General features: G+C 44.6%; 1 long non-coding RNA gene and 1 pseudogene across 3 annotated transcripts; one reads left to right on the top strand and one right to left on the bottom strand.

Moving 5' to 3' along the window:
* Positions 1 to 5,057: 5,057 nt before the first annotated feature.
* LOC139563759 (D-aminoacyl-tRNA deacylase 2-like) lies at positions 5,058 to 7,593 on the bottom strand (annotated as a pseudogene).
* Positions 7,594 to 15,622: 8,029 nt separating this feature from the next.
* LOC139563586 (uncharacterized) lies at positions 15,623 to 17,875 on the top strand. 3 transcript variants are annotated; one of them, XR_011672592.1, is made up of 5 exons: positions 15,623 to 15,906; positions 16,177 to 16,319; positions 16,513 to 16,547; positions 17,664 to 17,702; positions 17,813 to 17,875. It is a non-coding gene; the product is annotated as an uncharacterized lncRNA (long non-coding RNA). The 3 variants fall into 3 exon arrangements; XR_011672593.1 differs by lacking the exon at positions 17,813 to 17,875 and having other exon boundaries at positions 16,513 to 17,533; XR_011672591.1 differs by lacking the exon at positions 17,813 to 17,875 and having other exon boundaries at positions 16,513 to 17,701.
* Positions 17,876 to 25,122: the final 7,247 nt, after the last annotated feature.

Genomic DNA, 25,122 nt, shown 5'->3' with positions numbered 1-25,122 from the left:
GCTACCAAATAATAATTGACTGTATGCAAACTTCTGACCCACTGGGAATGTGATGAAATAAATAAAAGCTGAAATAAATAATTGTCTCTGCTATTATTCTGACATTTCACAGTCTTAAAATAAAGTGGTGATCCTAACTGACCTAAGACAAGGAATTTTTTACTCAGATTAAATGTCAGGAATTGTGAATAACTAAGATGAATGTATTTGGCTAAGGTGTATGTAAACTTCCGACTTCAACTGTACATAAGCAGCGAGTGATTTTCAAGTTTAGGGAAGAAAGTTTTCACCATAAAAATGTACCTTTATAATAAATGCATTACATGCATAATCGCATTTGCAGCCACTTTTGGTAATGGTGTTTTCACGCTAATGGAACATTCGCGCTTATAGCCTACTGCCATGTGTGTATTATTGAGCTTATAATGTGAAGAAATAGCCTAATAGTTTATCAACAGTTTAAGCTAAATGTTCTGATCTGTTGCATCAGCCACGTTGCGCAAAAATAGTTTTTTGATGCTAGTGGTTGTATTAACTTGGGATCTATTGCATCCCACAACTGTCCCAGACTGTGTTTGGAATATTTATTTCTTGCACAGAATAGGTCTACTTTTGTACTATGGGGGATGGTAGATTGACATAGGCTAGTGCTTTTGCTGTTCGTTAGGCCTATTCATCATGTTTGCTGACAAAAAGTATTTGTTGACAGTTCTTCCAATATCTTCAATATGCACCTCGGAATTGGATAAGGACGCAGTTGCGTCCCAGATGTGTCTGTCTTCACTTGTAACCTGTGAGAAAGACCCGATCACATGATGGGGAAGGGCACAAATGTCGCTGGCCGCAAAAGGCATGGATATTTTTAGGGTGCATTACGGCCACAAAGGGGATGCTCGCCATGAAATTCTAAACATGATCAAGTGCTTGTCAAATTGGGAATGAGAGACTAATGAAGTGTGTACAGCCTGGGAAAAAACAAAGTAGAGCTCATGCCTTTCAAGCAACCTTTTTCAAATCATCATTAGAGTTGCATCATGCAACCTTACAATGTATTCAAAATCATAACATATAGCCCAACCTTTTTAGAAGAAACGTTAATTTCTTTGTTAAACGCTCAACACAGAATAGCCACATGTGCGCTCTCCCTCAAATCATTTGGAGAATTTTTTTTATTTTATTCAGCTTTATTCAATAGTATTCTTCATACTATAAAATAATGGAAAATAATGCCACAGAATTCTAAGCAAATTGTCACGCCCTGACCATAGAGAACCATTGTTTCTCTATGGTGAAGTGGGTCAGGGCGTGACTGGGGGTGATCTAGTTTATTTATTTCTATGTGGTGTTCTAGTTTATTTTCTATGTTAGTGATTTGTATGATTCCAAATTAGAGGCAGCTGGTAATCTTTGTCTCTAATTGGGGATCATATTTAAGTAGCTGTTTTTCCTACCTGTGTTGAGGGGATATTGTGTTTTGAGTTAGTGCACGTAGCATCGCTGTAGTCACAGTTCGTTGTTAGTTTATTGTTTATTTGTTTTTGTCTTTGCTTAGTTTCACTTTCTAATAAATAATGTGGAACTCAACATCCGCTGCGCCTTGGTCCAACATTTATTCCAGCGAACGTGACAGAATATCCCATCAAACCAGGACCAAGCAGCGTGTTCACCAGGTGAAGGATTTCTGGACATCGGAAGGAGATAATGGAGGACAGCGACGACGACAGGGTTCAAGGCTACAGAAAGCCCAAGGACAACCCCAAGTTTTTTTGGGTGGGGGAGCACATGGAGCTGGCGACTGAGCAGAAGAGAGAAGAGCCAGAGACTGTCAGGGAGGCAATGGTGAAGTTGGGAGAGAGAGAGATGAGAGAGATGTTGTGCAAGTGTGTTCTGCTCAACATCTGACCAGAGGATCTGGTTAGCAGTCTGGTGCAACCTGTGACGGTTCCACACTTCTGGCCTCAAGTGCGCCTCTCCAGTCCGGTACGTCATGTGTCTCCTCCTCGCACTCTCCCTGAAGTGCGCGTCCCCAGTCCGGTGCGTCCTGTGCCTGTTCCTCGCACTCTCCCTGAAGTGCGTGTCCCCAGTCCGGTACGTCCTGTGCCTGCTCCTCACACTCTCCCTGAAGTGCGTGTTCCCAGTCAGGTACGTCCTGTGCCTGCTCCTCGCACTCTCCCTGAAGTGCGTGTCCCCAGTCAGGTACGTCCTGTGCCTGCTCCTCGCACTCTCCCTGAAGTGCGTGTCCCCAGTCAGGTACGTCCTGTGCCTGCTCCCCGCACTCGCCCTGAAGTGCGTGTCACCAGTCGGGCGCCACCTGTCCCGGCTCCACGCACTAGGCCTCCAGTGCGCCTTCCCAGTCCGGTGCATCCTGTGCCTGCTCCTCGCGCTCGCCCTGAGGTGCATGTCACCAGTCCGGTACCACCAGTGCCGGCCCCACGCACCAGGCTTCCTGCGACAGTTCCCAGTCCAGAGCTTCCGGCGCCAGTTCCCAGTCCAGAGCTTCCGGCGACAGTTCCCAGTCCAGAGCTTCCGGCAATGTTTCACAGTCCGGAACCTCCTGAGACGGTCAACGGTCCGGAACCTCCTGAGACGGTCAACGGTCCGGAACCTCCTGAGACGGTCAACGGTCCGGAACCTCCTGAGACGGTCAACGGTCCGGAACCTCCAGCTCCATGGCCGGAGCCTTTCCCTGCGCCAATGCCTAGTCTGAGCACGGCGTCCAGTCCAGCTCCTAGGCCAGAGCCTTCTTCTGTGTTGGTGCCCAGTCCAGGCACAGCATCCTGTGCCTGCTCCTCGCATTCTCCCTCAAGTGCACCTTCCCAGTCAGGTACGTCCTGTGCCTGCTTCTCGCACTCTCCCTCAAGTGCGCCTTCCCAGTCATGTGTAAATGTGTTTGTTATTTGCTTGACAATCATATGCTGACGAAATGTTGTGAACGCCACAGCTCTAATCCGGACAACAGAAGTTTTGTGTTTTTTACTTCGGAGTAGAAAACCTGTGAAAGGAGTCATCTCAGGGGTGAAGACAGATGTTCAGGTTGAATACCTGAAGATAATTCCTGGTGTGTTTGGTGCCTGGCGTCTGACTCGCTGGGTGAATAGAGAAAAAGAAGAAAGTCTGTCGGTCCTGTTGTTTTTTGATAAAGAGCAAATACCTACACATGTGAAGCTTGGTTATGTAAGATACACTGTAAGAGCTTTCTTCCCCAAACCACTGCATTGTAAGAATTGTAAAGGATTTGGCCATGTTTCAAGTGTGTGCAGACGAACAGAGTATACTGAAGAACGGTGTGTAGAAGGATGACGGTGTTGTAATTGTGGTGGGGATCATGATCCTGAGTTCCTGGAGTGCCCTGTAAGGGTGAAGGAAATTGAGGTGGCAAAAGTAAGAGCGGACAATTGAATTTTCTTTTTAGGAGGCGATTAAAATCATTTAGAAAACAAGAGATGCTAGTGAAGAGATGGTAGTGGATACACCACAGCCTGTAGTAAATGTTTGCTACCAGACAAAAGATACCCTGTGTGTTAAAAATGTGTATTTTGTTGCGTTCATTGCCACAGTTATAAACTGTACAGCACAAGTCTCAAAGAAGTAGAAGAAACTGGACATTATTATTTAACAGGTGTTAACAGGTGTTATTTAACAATTAACAGGTGTGCCTTGTTAAAAGTTAATTTGTGGAATTTCTTTCCTTCTTAATGCGTTTGAGACAATCAGTTGTGTTGTGACAAGGTAGGGTAGGTATTCAGATAGCCCTATTTGGTGAAAGACCAAGTCCATATTATGACAAGAACAGCTCAAATAAGCAAAGAGAAACAACAGTCCATCATTACTTTAAGACATGAAGGTCAGTCAATACGGAGAATTTCAAGAACTTTGAACGTTTCTTCAAGTGCAGTCGCAAAAACCATCATGCGCTATGATGAAACTGGCTCTCATGAGGACCGCCACAGGAAAGGAAGACCCAGAGGTACCTCTGCTGCAGAGAATAAGTTCATTAGAGTTACCAGCCTCAGAAATCGTCAATTAACTGCACCTCAGATTGCAGCCCAAATAAATGCTTCACAGAGTTCAAGTAACAGACACATCTCAACATCAACTGTTCAGAGGAGACTGCGTGAATCAGACCTTCATGTTCAAATTTCTGCAAAAAAAACCCTACTAAAGGACATTAATAATAATAAGAGACTTGCTTGGGCCAAGAATCACGAGCAATGGACAGACCAGTGGAAATCTGTCCTTTGGTCTTCGAGTCCAAATTTACGATGTTTGGTTCCAACCACCGTGTCTTTGTCCACTGTCACACAACACAATGCCACAGATGTCTCAAGTTGAAGGAGGCTGTAATGGGCATGCTGACTGCAGCAATGTCCACCAGAGCTGTTGCCAGAGAATTTAATGTAACCAGACATGTCACCATCGATTGAGCATGTTTGGGATGCTCTGTATTGACGTGTACGACAGATTGTTCCAGTTCCCGCCAATATCCAGCAACAGCCATTGAAGAAGAGTGGGACAACATTCCACAGGCCACAATCAACAGCCTGATCAACTCTATGTGAAGGGGATGTGTCACGCTGCATGAGGCAAATGGTGGTCACACCAGATACTGACTGGTTTCTGATCCACGCCCCTTCCCTTTTTTTAAGGGATCTGTGACCAACAGATGCATATATGTATTCCCAGTCATGTGAAATCCATAAATTAGGGCCTAGTGAATTCATTTCAATTGACTGATTTCCTTATATGAACTGTAACTGTTGCATTTATATTTTTGTGTTGCTGGTGCAGTGCTTATAAATTCCCACTAGATGTCCCAAGTTTCCATTCATAAACCAATTCACAAATTGCAACATGGATGTCAAAACAAATATTTCAGTTGAGTTCAGACTTTCTTTTGACTTCATTATCGTATTAAATTTTTATAATTTAACAAAAGAACTTGATACAAACACACACCTTATAATAAAAACTATTAGATCTACGCATACAGTACCACCATTTCAGGTACAAGAGTGCAATTGGTCATTCAATGTGAAATGTAATTAATATTGGAAGTTTCAAAACTCCATCAGGTGTGTGTATGGTCCGTTGGTATCCAGCTTCAGCACTTGTCTGTTCCCATAAGTTCCATGTTTGATGATGGTTGCAGTCTCACTACTCTTACTGGTCAAAGCCAGTTCCTTCTCAAAGAAGGAGACAAAGTTAGAATACAGCTGCAGGCCCTCTTCTTTCCCAATGTTATTGTAGTACTGCATGCCCTTCCCTTTGGCCTTGCCTCCCAGTGTAGCCTGAGGCACGATGAGAACGCTCCCAGGCAGGTCCAGCACTGACACATAATTCCCAGAGTCAGCCTCACACAGTTTCAAGTTGAGCAGAGTGTTCGCTGTAGAGTATAGTATAGCAAAGTGATTAATAACCACTCAGTAGCAATACTGCTTTACGATTCATTGAAGAACAGTAACATTTACTGTTCACAGTCTTGCGAAGCCTAGGTAGGTGCATTATTGCATTATTGTCCAAAACTGGAAAAGCTGAACACCTACCCATTTTGGGGATAATGTCCTCTGTCCTCTTTGAAAAAGCAGATATATACCATCATCCCTCTGTCAATCTGAAAACTCCAAATTATTATCTTAGGCAAGGTGCAATTCTTATTATTAGCATGCACTCTCACTGTATAGACCATATTTGCATTTGAAAAAGGAGTAGAACATAATTCAGTAGTACTTCCACCCATTCAGCCTCAGACTGATCATCTGCACGTTTGACTTGAAGCATTGCATAGAGACACTGCTGAAGAACAGATCTTGCTTGTGGAGAACCTGTCTTTTCAGTCACTCTAAAACGATGTCAAACAATGTCTGCCTGTTTCAGATGATAAAGCACAAAAGGAATCATAACATGAAAAAGTGACAGTCAGGCAAAACTACAGAGAAGAAACATAAACGTGGAAAACTTGCATCTTTTTTGGTTCCAAGATGGCGTAGCAGTGCAGACGTTGTTTGTCATTCTCCCGTGTACATTTTGTATTTTTCATCTTTTTTGTATATATTTCAAATTATTTTCAATCTCTTTTTACATTTTTAAATTAAATATACCTTCCGGCAATAGCCAGAACCTCCATCAGAAGCTAGCCATCAGGAGCTAACCAGCTAATTAGCTACTAGCTATTTAGTCATTGTTAGCCACTGCACTCCTTTACCTTTTGCACAGACACCAGCCTCTTTTAGCCTGTATAATACCTGCCAGCCTGCCAGTATCGGACAGTTTTCTCCACTACAACACCGGATTCCTGCCGTAAGCCCTGGACCATTACTCCTGATCATCACAGCTAGCTAGCTGCCACCGAGTAGCTGCCACCGTAATTTCCTCACCATCTAAAATAAGCATGCCCCTTTCAAAAAATGTAGAACTAAGAACAGCACTTGGTTCACTCCAGACCTGACTGCCCTCGACTAGTACAAAAATCCTGTGGCGGACTGCGCTAGCATCGAATAGTCCCCGCGATATGCAACTTTTCAGGGAAGTCAGGAACCAATACACGCAGTCAGTCAGGAAAGCAAAGGATAGCTTTTTCAAGCAGAAATTCGCATCCTGTAGCTCTAACTCCAAAAAGTTTTGGGACACTGTAAAGTCCATGGAGAACAAGAGCACCTCCTCCCAGCTGCCCACTGCACTGAGGCTAGGAAACACTGTCACCACTGATAAATCCACGATAATCGAGAATTTCAAGAAGCATTTCTCTACGGCTGGCCATGCTTTCCTCCTGGCTACCCGAACCCCGGTCAACAGCACCGCACCCCCCGCAGCTACTTGCCCAAGCCACCCCAGCTTCTCCTTCACCCAAATCCAGATAGCAGATGTTCTGAAAGAGCTGCAAAACCTGAACCCGTACAAATCAGCTGGACCCTCTTTTTAAAATTATCGCGGCGCTATGGATCCTCATAGGCCAATTAATTTAATTACATATTAACCATATTGATTGCATAATTGGCCTATGAGGATCCGTAGGGCCGCGATCATTGACAAATCACATTACACCATATGTTTGAAGCGTGCGCTCGAATCCGCGCTCCGCGGTAATAACTATAAACAATAACTGATGGCCCACTCTCCCGATCGCAACAGATTGTTACCTTTCATCTGAACTGAGTCGGTGGACTTACGTGGATTCATGGACGCACAGAACTTCTGGAGCAGACAGAGTTAAGGAAGAGAAAGCAGCGAGATCAGGCGATGGCGTTTTCCTCCTTTTATGTGGATGAGATCTGTCGGTCATTGCCACCTGAGCTAATTAAAGGGCCCCTGGCCCAGCTGAGTAAGTGGCCATGAATTAAAGGATTATTCCAACAACTCCATGGGCCTTTTCTACAGCCACCCTGGACATTTATTAAATTCCACACTCCTCAAAAAGGCTCATTGCTCCCCGTCCTCCGTCATCTCAGGGAGAGGAATTAGTCGAGCAACTGGCCGGATATATGTCCGGTTCTTTACCTGGATCTCCACTGATCTAACGCGACCATCGGTCCCAGGCATGGTCTTAGTGATACGTCCCACCGGCCAGGAGGCTTGAGGCAGCTGAGGGTCCACCATCATTACTACTTGGCCAGTTTCCAGGCTGGCCATTTCTCTCCGCCATTTCCCTCTGTGCTGTAGTCTTGGTAGGTAATCCCGAATGAATCGGACCCAGAAATGGTCAGCCAAGATCTGGCTGTGTCGCCACCGGCGTCTGCCAACGAGGTTGGTATCAGCATACGAGGACGCAGATGGGATGGGACGCATCTCGGCGTCCCATCAAGAGCATATTCTGTGTAACTGGATCAGGGTCAGCGATGTCTGCAGAGAGATATCCCAAGGGTTTGGAGTTCAATATCCCTTCCACCTCTATCAGGGCGGTCCGCAAGACAGTTTCAGTGACAGTTTGGTCCCCCAGGACGACTCGTAAGGCCGTCTTTACAGATTTGATCTCTCGCTCCCATGTTCCTCCAAAATGAGGAGCTCCTGGAGGGTTAAATTTGAATAAGATTTGTTGGTCCATCAGCTGATCCTGGAGGCTGGGTTCCATGGCTTGGAAGGCTTCCTCCAACCTGGCTTCTCCTGCCTTGAAGTTTGTGCATCTGTCAGCCAGGATCTCGTAGGGTTTCCCCCGTCGGGAGATAAACCGCCGTAGGGCCATGAGGAAGGCTTCAGTATCCAAACTCTCCAGTAGGTCCAGGTGGACACACCTAGTCGTCAAACACTTGAATAGAATGCCCCAGCGCTTTTCCACTCGACGACCTAGCTTGATCGTCAAGGGGCCAAAGCAATCTACTCCTGTTGACCAGAAGGGTGGTTTGAGGAGGCGCAAGCAAGCAGGGGGTAAATCTGCCATTTTGGGCACAGTGGCTCCGGCCCGCCATCTCTGACATTCTACGCAGGCGTATTGGTGCTTACGAATGGCTCCTCGTCCTCCAAGTATCCAGTACTTCCGCCTCATCTCCCCATAGACCCTCTCTGGCCCTGGGTGGAGAAGCCTCTCATCATAACTCTTGATGAGGAGCCTGGTAAGAGGGTGTCTGGAGTCAAGGATAATTGGGTGGAAGCTAACTGCTTATGCATGCTGGAGGAGTAGTGTCTCTGCCGCGAGGGAGGTGGGTATAGAAGCCACCCCATCTGAGGTCTGGTTTGTGGCGGCGATCAGATCCGGCAGTGTTTAGGATTGTGCTAGGTCAGGGAGAGCTGTTGTTGGTTCCGTAGAGATGCTGTAGCATTGGGCGGACTTCCTTAACTCATGAGCTTCAGTTGGTTGCGGAGGAGCCGCACGCCTGGGGGCTGTTGGCCACTCGTTCTCTGGTTGGGACAAGAATGGTGGTCCCAAGCTCCAGCGATGGGGTTGAGCCAGTTCCTTAAGGGGTTTACCGCGAGTAACGTCATCAGCAGGATTGTTTATGCTATCAACATACCTCCAGTCCTGGACTTCTGTTAGGTCTTGGATTTCCGCAATGCGAGTTCCGACGAACACATTATACCTGCAGGACTCCGATGTGAGCCAGGTCAATACAGTGGTCGAATCATTCCAGTAGATGACCCTTTGGATTGGCAAGGTGAGCTCGGCTCGCAAGGTAGAGGCCAACTGGGCTCCGGAAAGGGCAGCACTGAGCATTGACAACTGCTTCTTGGGTGCGACCCTGGACCTGGCCATGACAAAGGAGACATGGGTGTGTCCTGCCTTATCCTCCACTCTTAGATAGGAAACCGCCCCATAAGCTCGCTCTGAAGCGTCACAGAACACATGCAGTTCCAGGCACGATCCCAGTTGGCCAGCACAGGGTGGTACATAACATCTTGGCATTTGGACTTCAGAGAGCTCCGATAACTCTGTTTCCCAACAGATCCATCGTTCCACTAGGTCAGCCGGGTGGATCGGTTCATCCCAGTCCCTCTTGGTCTGCCACAGGTCCTGGACTAAGACTTTGGCCCGGGTTGTGTATGGCAGGATATACCCAAGGGGATCGTATTGACTGGCCAGTGTCTGATAGATGGTGCGCAGAGTGGGGGTTTCGGTACTCAGGGCTAAGCGTTGCTTGTACCCAAGGGTATCCGGTATGCAGCTCCATCTCAGTCCTAGAGTGGGCTCTTGTGGGTTAGCGCTAGACTGCGATAGCCATAGTTCACTGCTACTGGACCTGGCTTGTGGCGGGAGGTGCTGGATAACCTCCGCTCTGTTACTCGCCCACTGTCGGACCTCAAATCCCCCTTTGGACAGGAGATTCCGTACTTTATCAAGGAGTGCTTTCGCTTCAGCCGTGGATGGGATGCTCTGTAAGCAGTTATCCACATAGAAGGCATTTTCCACTGAATCCCATACTTCTGGGTCACTGTCTGGGTGCTCCCGTGCGTGTCTCTGCAGAGCGTATATGGCACAGCAAGGACTGCAGGTGGTGCCAAATGGGAGTACTTGCCATTCATAGATGGTGGGCTCTGCGTCTCGTTCCATATCTCGCCATATGAACCGGAGCAGTGTGGTGTCGGGAAGGCAGTAGACGAATCTGATAAAACATGGTTTTGATGTCTCCACTGATGGCTGTAGAGTGCTGCCGGAACCGGAGAAGTACACCGAGCAAGGAATGACCTAAGGTTGGTCCGGGGAGTAGACAGTCATTCAGGCTTTGACCAGCAGCTTGGAATGAACAGTTGAAGACAAGTCGGTACTTCCCACCGTGTTGCTGGATAACATGGTGAGGGAGATACCAGGATTCGCTGAGTGGGTTTCCCTCTTCATGAGCGGTCACTTTTGTGACATAGCCTGCCTTCACAAGGTTATGAATCTCCCGGTTATGAACTACAGCAAGCTCAGGATTCTTCACCAGGAGTCGCTCCATTCCACGCAGTAGTGGGAAAACAGCCCGTGTTGTGGTTGCCAGAGGAGGATGGTTGGGTACCCGTAGCAGTGGGGTCGCGTACCTCTGAACGCCATCCAGTTCAGTGGTGGTGGTGCGCTTCTCCAGGAGGTCTAATGCATAGGAGTCAGGTTTCGAGCGGGTGACCTCCTGTAGCTTCCGGTTGGAGAAGGTGTCCATCTTCCAGAGCATCTCTACATTCCGAAGGAGGTCAGTGGCTGCACAGGGGGATGGAGCTGGATTGCTTCTGGTGAAGAGGACTTGCTGTGACTGTACAGCTTGGGTGGAGAGAAGTAGATGGGCTGGACCTTGCACAGCCCAACCCAAGGATGTATGGACAGCAATGGGCCCTCCTTCTGGTCCAGGTCGTATAGGCTCAGTCGGGGTCACGAGATGTGGGTGGTCTGACCCAATCAGGATAAGTGGCGCTACTCTGGCCAGGTTAGGAAGAGGCAATCCTCATAGATGAGGATATTGTTTCTGTAGAACACTTACCGGGCAGGAGTGCTCCGCGAGATTCAAGCCATCTGCCGTGAAGGCATTGGTGATGTTATAGGTCACGTCCCTGTTTCCTGAAGGTGAAATGCTAAAGGTCACAGCAGAGCCTTTCATTTGGATAACAACATGTCGCACCGTTCTGAGATTAAGGGTCTCAGGGGTCCCCTCCAGGTTAAGCTGATGGGTGGCCGCCGTGAGAATGATCGTTTTTTTCTGACCCATCATCTAGAACGGCGAATGTATCAATGCTTCTCCCTTCACTTTGCAGAGTGACCTTGACCACCTTCAACATGACCCTTGGAGACCGGTTCTGCTGGTCGAGGTACAGCTCCTTTGCAGCTCCTACCATGAGCATACTCTGCTCCTTCTGTGCTTGGGGAATTACATCATGCAACACGGCGAGATGGATTTCCTTACAGCGATTGCAGGGTTTCCTCAATGTGCAGGTCTCCGCCTTATGGCTTCGGGCACACTTGTAGCATCGCTCGCCTGAAGTGATCCAGGCCTTCAATTGAGTTTGAGTGAGCTTTTTTACCCTGGGGCATGAGCCAAGGAAGTGCCCCTTACTATTGCAATATGGGCAGTAAGGCTGGAATTTGATGTTCTTGCTCTTGAGAGGGGTCTTCTTCCCGGGTTCCTCCCCGGCTTCACTATTTAAGTACATGGTAGTGGGATTTGGCCTTTTCTGTCCCCCCTGGCGTTCAAACTCCTTCCTTCCCCCGGTGGCTATGGCTGAGATTGTGGCCTGGTGAGCGATGCTCTTCGCCTTTGCCTTCACCTCCAACCATGCGGCCAGGTCTCTGAGAGCATAGGTGCTTCTCGAGCCCTCTTTCAGGATGCCCTTGTTCAAACAATGTTCAATGAAACTGTCTCTGAGGTACACTGGAAGCTTGCTAAGAAGCCTGTCCACGTGGGAGCAACATTTCAGCTGGTTCCCATCTTCTCCTTCAACGGATTGGAGCATCGAGGTCAGGGATAGGACAGCCAGGGAGAACTCTTGGAAGGCAGCATGGTCTCCCATTTTAATTGGAGACGTGTTCAGGATGTTTAGTTCATTCTGGACTAGCTGGCGTGGCTCACCATAGCTCGCCTGGAGAGCGGCAGTGTATGGTGTTGCGGAGTGCATAAAGGATTGGGCCAGCCTGTATGCACTGGGAAACCGCAAATGATCCATTAGCACTTGGTATTTGTAGCATTCTGACAGATGACTGTGAATACCCAGTAGGCTCTCCAATGCCATTTCCAAAAGGACAAATTCACTCTCCTTTCCGCTCTCAAAGTATGGCAGTTTGGGTCTGGGAATTCCATAGGCTGAGGCTACTAGAAGTTTCATAATGTTGGCTCCCTCTTCTGGTTGCGTGAAGGATAAACCCGGGACTTCTGATGAGCCCACTGTGGCCTCATTGGGCCGCTCCCCTACTGTCCCAGACCCTCCATTGGTGGCAGCCGGAATTGGGTGAGAGCCCTCCCACCTGATGTTTGAGGACTGGCCTGGCCCTGGACGAGAGGAATGATTTGCCGTGGTTGGTAATTGGCGGAAAGGCGAAGTTGTGATGCTTTGTCCAGATGGAGGAATGCTAACTTGTGTCACTGGCATAGAGGGCGTTGGTGGAGCGGCCTGTCCCCCGTGCTCCATGTTGGCTGTTGACCCCGGCGCCTCCGGGGACTGTGTGCCATGCTGTACCAGAGGGGCAGATTGGGAAAGAAAGGCAGACAGGTCAGGTACATGTGGAGGGGTGGTCAGGTCAACTCCCTGTTCATTCCTCTCCAGGAAGGATGAGACCATCCGTGCCTCCTCCAATTCCCTTCTGGCTTGACGGTGCCGTGCCAGGTCCTTGGCAATGAATTCCCGTTCCTGTAGAGCACTACGGGCCTGCACATCCAATAGGTGACATCGTTCGTCAGCCTGTCGTTCCTCCTCAATCTGACGCTCAATTTCCTCCAGAGCCAATAGTTTCATCCTCTCTTGTAGGACAGCGGTTTGTGAATCGCTGAGGGCTAGTGAATGGCGGCTGCCATGGCCACTTCCAAAGGGGTATCCACTGGTCGAACTCCCACTCCATCTAGAGTGCCTCGACGACTTCCCATTAGTTAAGGGGTGAGCGGAGCCTGCCTCAGGAAGCTGGTCGACCTGTGCTGTGGGAGTCACCTCCATGGGTTCTTCCTGTAGACCACTTTCCTGCTCCAAAGCAGTTTCCGGTCCTTGGCTCAGAGGGGATGGTTGATTGCTGAAACGTACAGTTGATCCATCACCACTTTGAGCTCTGGTGGGCTTGCCCTTTGATGTCGGAAACTCGACCACATAATCCTTAAGATAACCAGGTGCTTGCCTGGTTCTTCTGGTGCTGCTGGTGGTTGAGGATGAAGCCTTTGTTGCTTTAGGCTTAGCTCCTGGATATTTCCTTTGTTCCAAGACCTTTCCCTCAGCTGCTCTCTCCTCCTCTCTTCTTCCTCCAGTGGAGACAATTCTTCCCTCTCCTCCTCCATTTCATCTGTCTTTGGTTCAGTCATCATCCAGCTCGAAGGACCAGAAGAACCTGTTGCAACGCCTATTACCAGTCTGTTCAACCTCTCTTTCGTATCGTCCGAGATCCCTAAAGATTGGACAGCTGCCGCGGTCATCCCCTTCTTCAAAGGGGGTGACACTCTAGACCCAAACTGTTATAGACCTATATCCATCCTGCCCTGCCTTTCTAAAGTCTTTCGAAAGCCAAGTTAATAAACAGATCACTGACCATTTCGAATCCCACCGCCATCGATAAAAGACAATACTGTGCAGCCGTCTTCATCGAACTGGCCAAGGCTTTCGACTCTGTCAATCACCGTCTTCTTATCGGCAGACTCAACAGCCTTGGTTTCTCAAATGACTGCCTCGCCTGGTTCACCAACTACTTCTCAGAGTTCAGTGTGTCAAATCGGAGGGCCTGTTGTCCAGCCCTCTGTCAGTCTCTATGGGTGTACCACAGGGCTCAATTCTCGGGCTGACTCTTTTCTCTGTATATATCAAAGATGTCGCTCTTGCTGCGGGTGATTCCCTGATCCACCTCGAAGCCGACAACAACATTCTGTTTACATTTGGCCCTTCTTTGGACACTTTGTGAATATGAAATTTGGCCAAAAGAATAATGAAATTAATTACATTAATTACAGTTATCTCGTCTCACAGTTGCACCCTGCTTGCATAGCTACAAAATAAAACAATGCCCTAGTTATAATTCTAACCAAGCTACACATATCATCAGATTATATTCTTAAGATTCTAACACATTTCACACAGTTATAAGGTTTCATGGTGGAATATTTTAGTCATTATCTTACACATACAAATTCTTCTATCAAGTGGTTGGCAGCATAATACTTATGAATAATTTCAAAGGAAACTTCCTTAATTTTGTTAACAAGTAGGTATGTGTGTGGCAACATCCAAACTTTTTTCCAGAAGACATTATCAATAAATCCATTCCAATAAGGCATGAACAAGGTTTGTATCGCTCTGTTGTTGAATGGACCAAAAGATAAACAAATCTTACCTACTGATGAGTCAACAGGGTCAAAAGAAGGTAGGCTCTGAGGGTCAGGTCTTGACACGTTCCTGAATAATAAGCAACACCAGAGGGAATGGCATCTAAAACAATTGCAAAATCTTTAGGTGTTACAGGGACCTTGTAAAGTGATAAGAATTCCTTATAACTGAGTAAAAGACCCTCTGCATTTACCAGTTGGCTCACCAATAGGATATTATTTCGGAACCAATATTCTAAAAACAAAGAATTATTCCATATATAATATCTGTGTGGAGAAAAATTATGTTTATAAATTAAGGACCATGACAAGAAAACCTACCGATGAAAAGCAGAAAGTTTCACTGGAACTTTGTCAATATTATAATTGCAAAACAACATGAAGTTAAGGCCACCAAAAGTAGAGAAGACATGATGAGGAATAAAATTCCAGATAGAAGTGGGTCTTCTTAGGAATTGTTTTATCCAATTGATCTTAGAAGTATTATTTAAGGTAGTAAAGTCCAGAAAATTCAGCCCACCATTCTCATAAGTGTTCATTACAACAGTTTCCCTAATGTAATGGGTACGGTTTCTCCACAGAAAGTTGAAAGGCATCTGGTCTATCTCCTTGCTTATTTTACTGTCAAGATATAAAGATAGAGCACCATATGTTAGTCTAGAGATGCCTTCAGCCTTGGCGATTAGGACTCTTCCTTTTTAAAGATAAGTCCCTCTGTAGCCATTGATTTAGCCTCTTCTGTTTTTTTTTAATAAGAGGGTTAAAATTTAGTAAACCTCTAGACTTCTGATCCTTTGTAATGGTTATGCAATATGTAAGTTCTTCTTTTACAAGAATACCATAATATGAAGGTGTGACACAATCTTTGACAGCCATGAGTTCACATTTATTAATGTTAAGATATAGACCAGACGCTTTGGAAAAGGATTGTATCACATTGATCATATGGGAATTTGGTTAGCATCTTTCAGAAAAAGTGTAGTATCGTCAGCCAGCTGGCTTATAATCATTTCTTTACCAGCTATGGAAATCCCTTGTACAGGACTATTATTTAAAGAATTTGCAAGAAGTTGGGTGATAAATAAAAACAGGTACGGAGAGATAGGACAACCTTGAAGGGCAAACGTTATAATCAGTGGCTGAAATGTCGCCTCACGTCACTTCCGGACTTGGAGAGCGCTCAAAGCGTTGTAGAACGCCCCTCTGAATAACGGGGCGTGGTTTTGGCTTAACTACCTTGGGAAAAAGAAAGACGCGGAAAGCATCGGAAAACTTAACTCTTTCTGACACTCGCTTCCAGGTGAGGCAGGCTCCTCATGACGCGATGAAAACGTCATCAAACATCGACATTCACTTGGAAAATAACACAATATGGCTCACTGTAGCTACAATAAACTCTCACATTTATTAAAGTTAACCACCGCTATCCTAAATAAACCTACATTGTTACGGACAGGATATTCAACATCCACCACTACGCTGCAAATATGTCATACGTTTTCATAAGGTAAGATTCCAGCTCTATTGCTCAAATTGTTTAAAACTAATGTTAGCTGGCTAGCTTGCTACATGCTACCAAGTTAACTCTGGTTTACTGTTTACAAAGCTAGCTAGTCAGTAATCATAGCAAGCCATTGAGGCCAATAATGTTGCATGTTTTTTTAAACTTATCTGTGTAACTACTTGCTACCACCTCTTCACTATAAGAGTTGCATTACAAGTTACATCATGTAAAACTCAGTTGCTCATTCCATGATGGTGTCTCTGTATTTACCAGACCTCAGGTCCTGAGAGGGCGTTGCAGGAGAGACAGAAGCAGCACATGGCACGCGGCTTTCCCAAACAAAAGCCCATTGCTGGAGTGAAACAAGTTAGTGGTGGCCTCAGGGAAGGGGTGTGTTGGGAAATCAACCACTTCAGGTTAAGCAGGTTCTTATTGGGCTCTCTGCGCTGCTCATTCATGAAACATTTACACAAATATGTAGGCTACAATTTGCAAACATTTCAACAGACAGTGGTTTGGCCTTATCTTTTTGTACTGCATGTACTATATATTTATATATAGTGTAATCATTCGCTTACCTACTATTTTTGCATTTCTTCCCCTCAACAGTGAATTTGGCCGTTGGATTCGCAGCTAATGATCCAGTAAGGAATGCATGCATCATTATTCATTTGCACATTTTGTTATAACTGTTGCATATGTAACAGTACTCTTCTTGCGTTGTGTACAATCAATCATCGACATGAACTCCAACCTGTAGCACCAGTCATGGCGCTTTATTCTGATAGGAACAGCACAAAATTGCACGTCATGCAATGCACGGCTCACCATCCAACTCTGCACTCACGCACGCTGGTTTGGTGCTTGTTCACTGGGCATGTAGTTACCAAAATAATACAATTACAATATACCATATATCTTTAACTATGTACCTGATAGGAACAGCACAAAATTGCACGTCATGCACGGCTCACCATCCAACTCTGCACTCACGCACTGTACAAAATATACGTACCCCCCCCCCCCCCACCAGACACAGTAAGTTGCTAGCTAGTATTAGCTGGAATTCTCTATAACAAAATGCACAACAAATATTCACAAAAAAACGCTGCATCTTATGTGTGATTTTCGAATAACATTTACAAACAAATTGATATAAATTGTACATTTAAATCATCACTTGGGAGTATAAAAATCCCTTTTGACGTACAGTGCTTTGCAACCAACAACTTACCGCTGGTTTGGTGCTTGTTTACTGGGACGATTCTAACGGAAACATCCTCCCTCGTAAGCAAGCTACGCAAACCAGCCAATAAGATGCCATGTTGAGTAGGTGAAGGCAAGACAAGACTAAAACCAAAAACCCATTGGCTTAACAATAAAGTGGCAAGGGGAATCACCAATATAACCCTGTTACACATACCAATTTCTGCCCAAATAGTTGTGCAGAACCATGACAATATCTCTCTCTCCATTTTACTACTGCTGTACTACCCATTGTCCACTCAATTGCTCTTCATGTATCTTTTCTGCACTCAGAGTAAAACAGTGGGCATCTTAGATGCTGATGTTTACGGTCCCTCAGTTCCTAAGCTGATGAACCGGAAGGGGAACCCAGAACTAACTGACAGTAGGAGACTTCTGCATGTAGTCTAGCTTGAGGAATAACAGTGATGTATTAGCTTTGTACATTCATTATAGAGATCACATTGAAAAGAGTACCTACAAAGTTGTGATGTTTACTTTATTTGTGCTTTCAGACAATCTCTGAGACCACTTGTGAATTTTGGGATTCCTTGGTGAGTATATTTATCTATAATTGCAAGTGACAGGGGAGGGAAGTGAGCAACCAAATCATTAATTGAATCATTGACTGTCCTCTACATGGCTCTCATCCTTCTGTTCTCAGTATGTCCATGGAGTTTCTGGTAGAGGATGTAGCACCCATTGTCTGGTAGATTGGGGACTGCTGGACTACCTGGCTATTGACATGCCACCTGGAACTGGATATGTTCAGTTATCAATCACTCAGAATATCCCAATAGCAGGAGCAGTGATTGTTTCCACTCCTCAGGATATTGCCTTGCTGGATGCACGCAGAGGAGCAGAAATGTTCAGAAAAGTCAATATACCAGTAAGAGCATTGGATGCTAAATGCCACTTTGTATCAACTCCACATAGTTATGAAAAAGGTCTTACTTAAATTATTGTCAAATGACCTTGGTAAGGACAAAATACACATTTGTGAGATTGAGCTACATTTGAAGTCGGAGGTTTACATACACTTAGGTTGGAGTCATTAAAACTCGTTTTTCAACCACTCCACAAAATTCTTGTTAACAAACTATAGTTTAGGCAAGTCGGTTAGGACATCTACTTGTGCATGACACAAGTAATCTTTCCAAATCAAATTTATTTATATAGCCCTTCTTACATCAGCTGATATCTCAAAGTGCTGTACAGAAACCCAGCCTAAAACCCCAAACAGCAAGCAATGCAGGTGTAGAAGCACGTTGTTTACAATTGTTTACAGACAGATTATTTCACTTATAATTCAGTGTATCACAATTCCAGTGGGTCAGAAGTTTACATACACTAAGTTGACTGTGCCTTTAAACAGCTTGGAAAATTCCAGAAAATGATGTCATGGCTTTAGAAGCTTCTGATAGGCTAATTGACATAATTTGAGTCAATTGGAGGTGTACCTGTGGATGTATTTCAAGGCCTACCTTCAAACTCAGTGCCTCTTTGCTTGACATCATGGGAAATCTAAAGAAATCAGCCAAGACCTCAGAAAAATATTGTAGACCTCCACAAGTCTGGTTCATCCTTGGGAGCAATTTCCAAATGCCTGAAGGTACCACATTCATCTGTACAAACAATAGTACGCAAGTATAAACACCATGGGACCACGCAGCCATCATACCGCTCAAGAAGGAGACACGTTGTGCTTACAGCCCAACACCGTGCAGGACGTTTGGCATTTGCCAGAGAACACCAAGATTGGCAAATTCGCCACTGGTGCCCTGTGCTCTTCACAGATGAAAGCAGGTTCACACTGAGCACACGTGACAGACGTGACAGTCTGGAGACGCCGTGGAGAACGTTCTGCTGCCTGCAACATCCTCCAGCATGACCAGTTTGGCGGTGGGTCAGTCATGGTGTGGGGTGGCATTTCTTTGGGGGGCCGCACAGCCCTCCATGGGCTCGCCAGAGGTAGCCTGACTGCCATTAGGTACCGAGATGAGATCCTCAGACCCCTTGTGAGACCATATGCTGGTGCAGTTGGCACTGGGTTCCTCCTAATGCAAGACAATGCCAGACCTCATGTGGCTGGAGTGTGTCAGCAGTTCCTGCAAGAGGAAGGCATTGATGCTATGGACTGGCCCGCCCGTTCCCCAGACCTGAATCCAATTGAGCACATCTGGGACATCATGTCGATCTCCCGGGTGGCGCAGTGGTCTAGGGCACTGCATCGCAGTGCTAGCTGCGCCACCAGAGTCTCTGGGTTCGCGCCCAGGCTCTGTCGCAGCCGGCCGCAACCGGGAGATCCGTGGGGCGACGCACAATTGGCATAGCGTCGTCCGGGTTAGGGAGGGTTTGGCCGGTAGGGAGGGTTTGGCCGGTAGGGATATCCTTGTCTCAGTATGTAAAAATGTAATAAAATGTATGCACTCTACTGTAAGTCGCTCTGGATAAGAGCGTCTGCTAAATGACAAAAAATGTAAATGTAAATGTCTCGCTCCATCCACCAACGCCACGTTGCACCACAGACTGTCCAGGAGTTGGCGGATGCTTTAGTCCAGGTCCGCCACCTCATCAGGAGCATGCCCAGGCGTTGTAGGGAGGTCATACAGGCACGTGGAGGCCACACACACTACTGAGCCTCATTTTGACTTGTTTTAAGGACATTACATCAAAGTTGGATCAGCCTGTAGTGTGGTTTTCCACTTTAATTTTGAGTGTGACTCCAAATCCAGACCTCCATGGGTTGATAAATTTGATTTCCATTATTAATTTTTGTGTGATTTTGTTGTCAGCACATTCAACTATGTAAAGAAAAAAGTATTTAATAAGAATAGTTCATTCATTCAGATCTAGGATGTGTTATTTTAGTGTTCCCTTTATTTTTTTGAGCAGTGTATATATCTGCCAATGCCTATTGTGTTAGGCTGAGGCCTACAGAAAAGTGGCGTCTGCCGTGGTCCAGCGTCTAGAAGAACTCTCTGGTTGAGTGACTGCCATCTACTGTGTAGGACAACTGGACAACTAGTAATCTACAGAAAATATACCACAACACTGCACTTCTCCTTATCCCCCACTGTTGCCGCAGAGTCTGCAGAAATCCATGTTATCTGATCCGGTTACATGTATATATTACATGCTAACTCTATTGAATGATGTACAGTATATTGGGCTTTCATTGTTGTGACAGTGATAACATTATGTTCAGTTTCAATCTGTCTCTGAATACTCACCGTTTTGAAATCTATAGATTGTGTTCAGTCTGATGTTCAAATACAACAAGTTTAATTTAAACCTTGAGACCACAATGTACAGTCCACAGTAAACTCATTGGTTGTTATTTTTGTCCTAAAGCATAAGGTGAAAATAAAGGAATGCTTTGGTTGTATGTTGTTGTTTTTTTACTTGATGGCTGGTGAGTTGTGCTTTTCTTTTTTAATAATATTTACACAATCTTCCATCTTCATGAAACGCAACATGTTACTAAGTCAGAGATGAAAATAAACAACCTACTATTAACCACTTGACTTGGAAGCCTAACAAGAGTTGCAGTTACTCTCTATAAACACCTTGTGGCACTGCATATCCAATCAAACATCCCCAACCAACAGTCATATCAGCCTGGTCTCATAGACTAGATGTAACATATTGAATGTAAATCTGGAACGCTGAAATTAGTGTGATAAGTTACATTTGGTATGGTTACATATGACAGAAGGTTACTTAAGGCAAAAACTAAAGTAGGGTGGCTGGTCAGGCGTATAACGTGAACATCTAGCAACCCAAAGATTGCATGTTCGAATCTCATCATGGACGACATCAGCATTTTAGCAACTTTGCAACTACTTACTGTTTAGCTACTTTGCAAGTAATTAGCATGTTAGCTACCCCTAGCCTAGCTAACCTTAGCCACTTAGCAAATGTTAGCGACAACAAATAGAAATTCATAACATCTCGTTTTGCAAATTTGAAAAATGTTGTAAGAATTGGTTTTTGGAAAAACATATTGTATTAATTGTAATTCGTAACATATACGAATTTACAATTTGTTAAATATACTAAATGGATTATGGACATCCACAAATGTATACATACCATACAAATCGTAACATATCAAACTAATTGGACTTTCTCGGATTTACATTTACTATGTTATGTCTACCCATGAGTCCATGGTGATAGTGATATTTATTTCCTCGGCCTGAGTGGGATGAGCGCTCTGTGACGTGCGTCAACAGGACTACTTCCCGCATATTTCTGTCACTCCCTAGACTCATCTAACTACAGCAGCTGTTTCACTTTCAACCAAACCAACCGCCATGAAAGTCAAGCCAGACAGCTCAGTGTCTTATCAGGTCAATGAGCATTGAACATTTACTGCTGTTCCTGTGTAGCTGTGGTTATTCATTTGCATGCTGTTCTATATTTTAAGAACAGAGTATGACTGCGTTTATATAGGCAGCCCATTCTGATATTTGTTTCACTAATTGGTCATTTTACCAATCAGATCAACTCTGAAAAAGCTCTGATGTGATTGGTCAAAAGACCAATTAGTGGAAGAAAATATCAGAATTGGGCTGCCCGTGAAAGCAGCCTGAGAGGTCCTACCAAACCCCTTCAGACTAGTTCTTGATGACAAAATGACAAGTAAAAGTGCATTTAACGTAGTAAAATACTACTTGAGTAAAAGTTTAAAGTATTTGGTTTTAAATATGCTTAAGTTTAAAAAGGAAATGTAATTGCTAGAATATACTTAAGTATCAAAAGTTAAAGTATTAATCATTTCAAATGTCTTATACAGTATTAAGTAGTACTTTAAAGTATTTTTTGTTAAGTACTTTACACCACTGCTGAGGCCTGTCCTGTGTCTGGAGACACTGGCTGAGGTTGAGACTGGTTGTTGATAGGATGCACTTCTGCTTAGATGGTCCCCATTAAAGAGGAAGGCCCACTAGTGCAGCCATCTATTTGTGGTTCTGTTTAAAGAACTGAACATTATTGTGGTAAATTTATTTCCATTCAAGTCATGTTTTCAGTTCTGTACACTTATTTCACCTCAACTTGACCTTCATTTTTAGGGACACTGATCAGCATGATATTGTCTTTAATCCCATATATACAATGCATTCAGAAAGAATTCAGATCCCTTGACCTTTTCAAATGTATTTAAAAAATGTGCCTAATTAAATAAAGGTAAAATAAATAAAAGATTGGTGCAGTGCTGCAGAGATGGTTGTCCTTCTGAAAGGTTCTCCCATCTCCACAGAGGAACTCTGGAGCTATTTCAGAGTGACCATCGGGTTCTTGGCTTTGACATATACTGTCAACTGTGGAACCTTATAAAGACAGGTGTGTGCTTTTCCAAATCATGTCCAATCAATTGAATTTACCACAGGTGGACTCCAATCAAGTTGTAGAAACATCTCAAGGATGATCAATGGAAACAGGATGCACCTGAGCTCAATTTCAAGTCTCATACAAAGGGTCTGAATACTTATGTGATTGTGATGTTTCAATTATTATTTTATATACATTTGCAAACATTTCTACAAACCAGTTTTTGCTTTGTCATTTTAGGGTATTTTGTGTAGATTGATGAGTGAACATTTAAAAATATATATATTTTAGAATAAAATTAGCAAAATGTGGAAAAAGTCAAGGAGTCGGAATACTTTCCGAACACACTGTCTATACTGTACAAACCAACGTCCATTGACTTTAGGTCAACTTTCGGTATAATGCTAGTTGATCTCCAAAATATCATTATAACAACCATATAATAAATAACTAAATCAGGCAGTATATAATTTGTTTGTGTCCATCAGAAAAGCACAAGTTCCTCTAAAAATAAAAATCTCCCTCCAGTAAGTCTAGATGTATTCCTGAAAGGGGAACGGTGTAAAGCGAAGACGGAGAAGTGAGACTTAGAGAAAGATGAAAGGTGGCTGTAACAAATGAGGTGAAATGAGGGAGATACTGATTGGCAGACCTGCTAGCTCAAGGCTACACAGTCACACCTGACAACGCCAGCACTGAGGAGGAAAAAGCCAAAGGGTCCAAAATGATGACTCCCGTGTACAGTAATTATTGGTGTGCCATGGATCTTACAGACACCGGACAGGTTGGATGCTTTACAGATGAAAAGGACGTGTAGAGGATGGCCTCGTTTGCCAAGTTCTTCCTCCAGATTTCTTTCTCTGACAGATAGAGGGTGTGTGTGTGTATTTGTGGGAGAGAGAGAGTGGGAGAAATCCATTCAGTGAGTATTTGATTCAGTACTGAGTGACTCCTTAGTGACTGGCACTCTTCCCTATGGGCAGCTGCCAGCGGCTCTTGCCCAGACGTGGTGCTTTTCTAGGCAGAGAGACGCAAGGTATTCCCATACAAACACAACTGCATAGTTAAACATAGGTCAGCTGACTTAAATGATCTCCCTCTCTAGGTGGGGGATTTCTCTCAGTCTGCACGCTATTCCCTTTTTAGTGCACTATTTTGACCAGGGCCGATATGGCTCTGGTCAAAGGTAGTGCACTATATAGGGGCAATAGTGTGTCATTTGGGACGTATCCTCAGTCTTTACTGCAATAAACATACCATGATACAAAGACCGATAGAGTCACTGACCGTCAGATATCCGTACTTATGGAATGAAGTACGGTACTTCCTGAAGAAAAATCTATAATGAAATTGGGAAAGCATGGGGGGGGGGGGGGGGGGGTCTGGTGTCAGTGACACCTGAGCCCCAAGAAAATATGTTGATTGGGAATTTATGTTCTTACACAGATTCTCAATTGTAATCTTATAAAGTGTAAGTGTCAAGGCTGTGGGTAACTGGTGAAAGGAGTCAGGTGCAGGAGAGCTGAGATGCGTGGACAAGGTATTTAATTCAAGAAAACACCAGTACAAACACAATACTATAGTGCTGGAAAAATACCGGTACCACGAAATAAACGGGCGTAACAACAAAACCCGGCAACAATAATACCAGCCGTCAGATACAGCCTTACAATAAAACAAACACGCACACAAACATGGGGGAAACCAGAGGGTTAAATAATGAACATGTAATGGGGGAATTGAAACCAGGTGTGTAGAAAACAAAGACAAAACAAATGGAAAATGAAAAGTGGATCGGTGATGGCTAGAAGGCCGGTGACGTCGACCGCCGAACGCCGCCCGAACAAGGAGAGGGACCGACTTCGGCGGAAGTCGTGACAGTAAGGAAAATAAAATTAATATGTGTGTGTCTAAAGAGTTTGAAAATGCCATAACATCATAACATGCTATGCACTCCATTAAAGTGCTAAAATATTTAAGATGTAAAAATAAGTCTTCTTCATGTTGTATATTTATTGCTGTAAATCATCCTAAGTGAAAACATAAATTCTACACGAGACATACATATTTTATTGATTGAGGTTATGTTAAGTCGTTTTTTGTCTTTGAGCGCTATACTTTTAGAAAAATAGTTTTACCCTATGGTTAATTTTGAAAATCTCTGATTGAAAAGATGGTTTGTCTTTTCCGTTAAATATACCCATGAATTCAGTTGGGTGTCATTCCAACAGTTCGCTCTGCTTCTGTCAGCAACTAAATGAACTATAACTCTCTATTGTTGTATAAGCCACATCCTGCATTCCAAAATTAGAGAAGAATGGATTTTCAGAGACCAAAAAAAACATCAGCGATTTTTTGCACTCTGCAGGCAGGGATACTTTCACCTTCTAAAATCAGTTATTAAACCTGCCATTCAAAATACAGAGCCCTGCTATTACTGTATGCCGTGACCTAAAAAAAAAACTTGTCTTTGAACTTATTATCAGACAGATTCATATCATGATAATACAATCTCCAGACCTCATCGTCCCAATTAGATAAAGCTTAAGACTATACGTAGCTGCAGGGTAGGATGGAGTTGGTGTTCATGGTGGTGGTAGATGAAGTCTCTCCCACTCCAGCTCTAGGCAATCTCCC

This window comes from Salvelinus alpinus, chromosome 34 (genome assembly GCF_045679555.1).
Source record: "Salvelinus alpinus chromosome 34, SLU_Salpinus.1, whole genome shotgun sequence".
Lineage (NCBI taxonomy): Eukaryota > Metazoa > Chordata > Actinopteri > Salmoniformes > Salmonidae > Salvelinus > Salvelinus alpinus.
The sequence above is the reverse complement of the archived record's forward strand: the minus strand, read 5'-3'. Positions and strand labels throughout refer to the sequence as shown.